Here is a 7,863-nt window from a genome sequence, read left to right as displayed (position 1 = left end):
GGGCTGAGGCCCAGAAATGTGATTTAACCCTTGTCATAACCTGAAAATGTATATTCCACTGTTCCCCTGTTTTATTGTTATGTCAGTGTCTGCATCACACACACCCTAGGATCCATCCGGGAGCACAAGGGTTAATAGTGGTTTAGTGATTATAGCCCTTTGTGTAATTTTCCCGCCTTTTCAGGCACCATTTTGCAGGCTCCCATAGGCCGCCATTGGGACTCCATGTGTTTCAATGGCGAATCTTGCTATTTTGGCCCTGTTTCCCGAGAAGACCAGCAGATGGCGTCCGAGAGGAGGAGCGGCGGTTTCCCATTGTAAGTCAATGGGCTCATTGACTTCAATGGAAATCCTCAAAGGAGCTTTCCAGGAACCGCTTAACCGCAAAGCGGATACATTTTCAATAGGAGAGCTTTGATCACTGATTAGCCAAGTTCAACGACAAGTGGCGTGGGAATAAACAGTTCTAGGGCCCCTAGAAATAAAATTCTTTCTGCCCCTGGTTCCTAGACCTCCCCCCACTCGACCACAACCGGGTCCCCATATCCTGGACCCCCGATAATGGTCAAACCGAGAAGAGCGGGTCGCGCCATAGGTTCCAATGGCGGCGGCAGAAACAGCTCAAGAAAACGGCTAAGTGTGAAAAGCTGAAAATTGGTAATCCATAGCTCCGGTTCCGGAGGGCCCAGAGGATCAGGGTTTGGGGTATCTATAGCAACTGCTCCGGCATCGCTGCAGAACCATCCTTGACCCTCTTGGACCAACCCGACGGAGTATGGACCCCCTTGAAAGTTCGGGACTTTTCCCATAGACTCCAATGGCAGCCAAACCCCGTTGACCGGCTACTGCGGAAAACCCCCATTGACTTCAACGGCGGCGTCGCCCCGTTGAAAGTCTATGGCGGGGATTCCCATAGCCGCCAACGGTGGCGGTTTGCCATTGAAAGTCTATGGCGGCGAAGCCCTTGTTTTCAATGGGGATTTAGTGAAAAACCGTGATTTAATTTACAGCGGAGATTTGTGTATTAAAATGTGAAACGGTTTTAAGTGTATTTGTGTATCTCCGGTCCCGAAGGTCATAGCAAGTCGCAAATTGGACCATAGGGTGTCCCAGTTCCGGCATTGAGAACTGGGAAGTTTGGACCTGCTGGACCTAACGGAACCGGATATTTTAATATGTTCATGTTTTATCTATCATACTGTGTTTCAAGGTATGGGTAAAACCCAGAGGAAATTCCTTTGCATACCAGGGTAGCATATTGCCAGATAGGCGACCCAATGTCTAGGACTTAAGTATGTTTCAAAGGATTTTGTCACCTCTACTGTTTGCATGAGGGCGGAGATTACTCAAAACCAGAGCAGTCTTCAAGTGTTCCATTTCACACCTTACAACAAAGGGTTTCCTGCCAGATATTTCATGGGGTAGACTGGCTGGCATTCCTGATGCAAATGTGGGGTTACAGAAATGAGACCCCAGAGTGCTACTGCGCATGTACCAACTAGCAGGGGGGAATGGATCAAAATGTGTTCCCATGTTAGTGAGTGGCTGGAGGTAATTGAAAACCAATCACCTGTACTTAAGGTTAAGGATAGGGCCACAAAAAGTATATAATCTGTGGTCAACCCTTTATCCTTTGTCTGTTCTATACCATCTTGATTGCTGAGAGAAACGCTATGCACTGTCTTCCTGCCAGAGGTCTTTCATGTCTTTGGTGTCTTGATGACTATGAAGAGTGCTGTATGAACTGCCAGTCCAGATATGACTGCTTCATCATTTCCATTTTAAGTAAGTGTCTATATTTTGCCTGTTATTTGTACATTTTGAGTGTTCACCTTTATCAAGGAATAAATTATATTTTATCATATCTAAGTCTCGTCCCAGTTCAGACCCAGTTATAAATATATATTATCTTTTATATATATTTGTGTGTAATTTACAGCCTGCCATAAAGTCACCGTGACACATATCTATTATAAGACAGCCACATATATATGGCGTTTTATCTTAAAAAATGTCCCAGACTCCATTCGGTGCTCAAGCCCTCAGGAATTTTGGTTTTCAATAGAAATATCCACTGGGCCTCCCTTTGGTCCAGGATCTTTTCCGTATCACCCCCTCGTTCTTTCCTAATTATCATATCTCTTCCCATGAATGAAAAATTATCAATACCTCCCTTCTCACATTCAGAAAAATGTTTGGCTACCGGGTGTATCTTATCCCCCTTTTTAATAAGTTTCATGTGTTCCTGAATCCTTGTTTTAAGATTCCGTTGGGTCCTTCCAACGTATCTTTTCTCACATCCACAAGTTATAAGATATATAACATACGTTGAGTTAAAATTAATAAAATAATTGACTCTGTACTGTTTATGTGGAGTGAGTGAAAAGAATACGCTGGAGGGCCTCATAAATTTACAAACATTGCAACTCCCACATTGAAATGATCCTTTAGTCACAAAACCATACCTCCGATTATCCCTTGTATTGATCACACTAGGTGAAATAAAGGTGGACACTGTCCTAGCTCTGCGAAGCACGCATCTTGGGCCAGGTCCAATGTGATCTCTTAAGTCCTCATCCAGGTTCCAATGTTTATGTAAAATTGATATTACTTGATTGCTTTTCTTGTTAAATTGTGAAACAAACAAGGGCGATTCATTATCCCCTTTAGGGTGTCTGTCATGATCGGGGTATGAGGGGTTAATGGGATCTGTGTATATGTTGATCTGCATCCCCCTGCTTCAGCAGAATTGCCCCAGGTCTGAGATGTATTCCCCCAGCAGTCTGTGTTATATTCCTGTATGTGTAGAAATCATGTCGGGAGGGAACGGGTTAACCATATTGTTTATATGTTGATCTGCATCCCCCTGCTTCAGTAGAATTAATTGCTATGTTATGTATTAACATGGAGAGAGGGTTAACTGTGTATTTGTCATAATGTAAACCCCATAGAACCATATCTCTATTTGTGCTACAAGGCTGAAATTTGGATATGCTTTCCTATGCAACGAACACAGGTTGCATGGATATTGTTAATCTGATTTAAAATATGGGAGAAATAGTTATGTTATCGGTATTTTTACTATAACTTTGGATATAAGTTTGGAAGCTCGCCAAATGGCCCCTTTGATATGTAATTGTACAATCAAAGGAGGCCACTTGAAAGCCTCATTGCATATGCAGCCAGATCTCACAACTAGGTCATAACCATTTCACCTGTCAAAAGTGACACCCTACATGAAAGACCCCTGCCCAATAAGCATTTTTGCTAGACAGGATGGCAAAGAAAGCATCATGTCATAGTTTTTTATAAATGGGCTGGCCCAAATAGCCAAAGGGGAGGGTTGTATTAATGAGGGGCTGGGTAAACCCAGCTTTTTGCGTTACCTGGCCACCTGTGATTGGGTCAAGATTTGTCTTCACCAATAACTGAACTGCCATGGTAGGAATGGGGGTCTGCGTCTATATAGTTGCGTGCACCCCTTATTCCTGTGTTGGTTGTTTGTTGCTGTCGTTTTGTCGTGCTTGTTGTGACCTATAACAACTAAGGAGCTGCTATTCGGCTGAATATCTCCTTGTCCAACCTCAGTAAGTGTAAATATTTCTGTAATGTTATTTGCTTGATGTATTGTCTGTTCTGCTCATAGGAAATAGTAAAAAAACTTTATCAAAGAGTTCCTACACGGGACGAAACGCGTCAGAGGTTTGGAGTCTCTGTGATGTCCAGCACCATGTTTGAATAAAGCTGATTTTAATCTTTATCTTTGGCTGAGTTCCTACTTAGGCAGTGACCGCCCATCGACTTACCTTTTACTGCCATCTACACTTGGACCGGAGCACGCTAACGATCCCCTGCTATACAGGACGCAAGCCACGGAGCCGTTTCCCTCTGCAGCTGCAAGGATCACCGGCAAGCGTGACACGTCTCTGGATTTCGCTCCGGAGCAAGCAGGTCGGCGACAGCGGTGACGTCATACCAAAGCGCAGCCACTGTGGAGCTCAGACCGGGACGCCACCGAAGGAGCAGCATAGACACCAGGCGGGTAAGGGCAGCAGGCTTTAGGTTTTTGTGAGTACAGGGGGGGAGTTTTTCCAAGGCTTCTCTCCCTGTCTCTATACTTATTCCTGCACAACTGGCCCCCCTCCTAGGTTTTCAGTCTGCTTCACCTGTTCCTTCATTATAACTTCATAGACATTTATATACTTCAATTGCAGTGGGATTGTTATTTTCATATATATGCGTTTGAGGTTGCTCACTATATATTAACCCATACCTAGCCAGCTATATATACTCTGTAGAGCACCGGACAGCATGGGGTTCATTCCCCTTATCCTCTAGACTTTGCTCATAGGAAATAAACTCATTCAGTTTACTATATCCTAGTCTTGTTCAATCTGGCCCGGTTATTGTATATGTGCTATTCTCTCGTGACAAGCATATATAATAAATGGTGGCAGTGTGTGGGACACAGATTGAACCTGTGTTTGCAGTTTAATGCGAGACTCTGCAACACAGTGGTAGCCGCGTAGATTGTGAGCTCCTAGGACTAGTGATATTAGACAAATACGTTTTGCAAGATATAACAAGAAATATTACACTGTTTCCCTGTACTCACCCTTGAGCCCTTCATCCCATCATGCGTGATCGGGCTGAGCAGTACCATGCTTGGACCGGAATCCAGGTAGTGGAGCGATGTAACGCTTATGGACTGCCGGCGGGACACAAGAGCAAAGCACAGTTGGAGCTGGACATATTGGCTCATGAAGCCCAGATTACCCCACCGTTAATGAAGGAGGACCACCTGAATATTGGTGGCTTGACATCAGTGGAGGCAGAGAGACAGGCTGTTACAATTGCCGGACTTTCCATCCCTGAGCTCCTAGCTTTCCTGGCTGTATTGGGAGAGGGAGCTAAGCACGCAGAACGTCTCCAGCTGCTGGCCCTGGTGAAGGCCACTCCAGCACAGCATATCCAGATACTGGACCAGCTGGTGGGAAAAGCCTTCCACACCCTTCTTGTTACAGAGGAGTTCAAGCAGGCGAGGCTGGCAGAGGAGTGTGTAACCAGCAGAGCCTTGGTGAGCAACGCAGCAGTCCCCAGAGAGGTAGCCATTCTGGCTAGGGGGGACCAGTCGGCACCTCAGCGGACTCCCAAACATACAGTGGGTAGCATCACGCCCTATACTGGGAAGTTCAAGCTTGAGATAAGGTGCCATCATTGCCACAAGGTGGGCCACATTCGGCCACATTGCCCAGACCGTGAACGGTCTGGGGGACCCCATCAGGGGCAACGTTCACAAGCTGCTAAGGGGTCAGGTGCCCGTGCCTGGCTGACCCCCACAGAGGATGCAAGCCCAGCCGTGGAAACAACCCCCAGAGGGATGTCCCACGGAGAACCTGTCCTTGTCTCCCCCATGCCCGCCACAGTGAGCAGAGGATGTCCAAGTGCATCAGTCGAGATGCAGCCTGCTGATGTCCTGAGCAGGCACCCACGGAGGGTTACCTTTGGTGACCGGCAAGCAGGGAGCTTGCCAGATTTGGGTGCTGCTGTTATTCTGGTGCAGCCAGAAGATTTGCTCCCGGGCACCGGGTTGCAAAGAACCATGCCTGATGGAGGGCTGCGGTTAATCCAGGGTGCCCAGATCATTTTGGATGGGGGTGCCAATCATGGCATGAGGGAGGTGGGGATTTGGCCAGGGTAACTGCTGAGGTGCGCCTTAGCAATAACCTGGAGCCTGTGATCTGTATGTTTGCTGCGGAATTGCCTGCTGTTGCGGCGATTCCTAGGAGCCTGTCATCAGGAATCACAGCACAATCAACCTCTGTCCCCCTGCATTTGGGACCAAAGGTTCCAGTGGCCTCTGCGGAGACCAGACAGGTAAGCCAGACAAAGTCGCAGACTGATACCGACTGTAACAGGGGACTTATCCCTGTTTACAAATGTGCCTCTAATCCAGCAGTGTGGTGGTTAACTGCTGGTAGGCAATTAACTAACACCACCTGCCTGATTTAGATGGCTTAGAAAAGCCTGTCTGTTGAGACAGGAAGGGAGACTCCTTTGCTCACACCTGAGCTGAACTTTGGAGACAGAGCAGAGACTCTTTAGCTCACAACTGAGCTGAACTTGAAGCGACACTTGTTTTGAGCCCTGCCAGAGGAAACAGCAGAGCTGCTTTCAAGACACAGGGGAAACTTCTAAACCTGAATGCTGACACACCCTGAGGAAAAGGGAGCTGAACCAGGGACAGAGAAGATTTTCCCTCCAAACCACATGGAAACAGATAAGACTTTCATTTATGAGACTTTCTATATCTGCTTATTTCATGCTATATATTTGGGGCTGGTAAAGAGCCTAGCTAACCAACCCAGTCAGAGAGGGCTGAGCTATATGTGTAGATAGTCTCCAAAGCAGAGATAGGTTTTCTTTGTTTGGCTCACTATTTCGCTTATGTTGGATTTTTTGCTGTTTTAAGCGACAGGCACAATAAAGCCTTGTTATGATTTCACCTTACAACAGTCTCCATTGTGTACCTCTGCACATGTCCTCCTACATATGGTGTCAGAAATTTGGGAAGAGAGGGGCCTTTGAAGTTTAAAGGGCTAAAGATTGCCTGTGGAATTTTTTTTTGTGCTTTTGCCTGCGTACAGTCTTGCAAACAAACCTGAGCAACAAAAACAAAGATTCACCTGCAGCAGAGATCAGAATTAAAGGGATACACACCCAGGCAAGAAACTTACACTGCACTGAAACCTACAAAACCACAGATGGACTCTTTTCCCCAATCCCAAGAGAGAGAGACTGCTGAAGCAGCTAAAACCTTATTTGCATATCACAAAGTGTAATATGGTCATTGAAATAGGGGTTTTTGCCTTCCAGCCATAGTCAGGGTTCAAGAAGTGAGTCAGCCCTTAAAAAGGGATAGGTGTTTGTTGTTTTCAAAAGTTTCGCTGAAGCAGTGAATACAGATGGTGACCCACGAGTGGTACTAATTTTGCAAATAAAGGTGGCCACACCGCATAGGACTACCAGCTGTGAATGGAGTATATGCAGAAAAGTGTGAAAATTAATACAAGACTGTGCTGAAGCAGGGGAATTTTTAGCAAACAAATGCTGAGTGTAAAATTGCCCTACAGGGGAAAAGGGGATTGCTGAACTGTGTAAAAGGTATTCCAAAGCCAATTGCTGAGTGTTGAGTCACCCTGCCGGGAATGAAAGAAATAGTCCACTGCAAAGAATGTTTTTTTTTTCTGCAAGTAAAAAAGTCTGCCTATATATATATATATTGGGAGCAAAACAGACACCCAAAGTGTGAAGTGTGAATGCCATAATACCCAAAGATGAGACTAAAAATTACTGAACTCAAGCAGAAAACCAAATTCTGCTGCTGAAGCGGAGGGATTGAACCTAGCAAGTAAATGGTGTAAAGCAAACAGAAGTTTTTACCTGGCAACCACACATTCAGCATACCTAATGAGAGATTATACCTAGCAAGTAAATGATGTAAAGCAAATAGACGTTTTTACCTAGCAACTGCACATCTTGTATACCTGATAAGAGAAAATGCATGCACAGTACTGCTGACATTGTCAAACTTACCCAAGATAGAAAAAGTCTACAGAGATGCCTGTGAGAGCTACGACCTCTACAAGAAAAATATGCCCACCTGTAGGACTACCACAATTGGGGGTTCTAGAAAATACAGTGGCAACAGCTGCAATAGCGCCTCCTGAGGTCAGGAAGAAAATTACACCTGATAGCCTAAAAATGGAGGACAAGATGCAGGGTTCCTGTAATGAACCCTACCCCACAGAAGAGTGGCCCTTCCAGTCCAATAAAGAGGAAGACATCTCTTACGGGGAACCC

The sequence above is a fragment of the Ascaphus truei genome, chromosome 3 (assembly GCF_040206685.1).
Source record: "Ascaphus truei isolate aAscTru1 chromosome 3, aAscTru1.hap1, whole genome shotgun sequence".
Taxonomy (NCBI): Eukaryota; Metazoa; Chordata; class Amphibia; order Anura; family Ascaphidae; genus Ascaphus; species Ascaphus truei.
The sequence above is the reverse complement of the archived record's forward strand: the minus strand, read 5'-3'. Positions refer to the sequence as shown.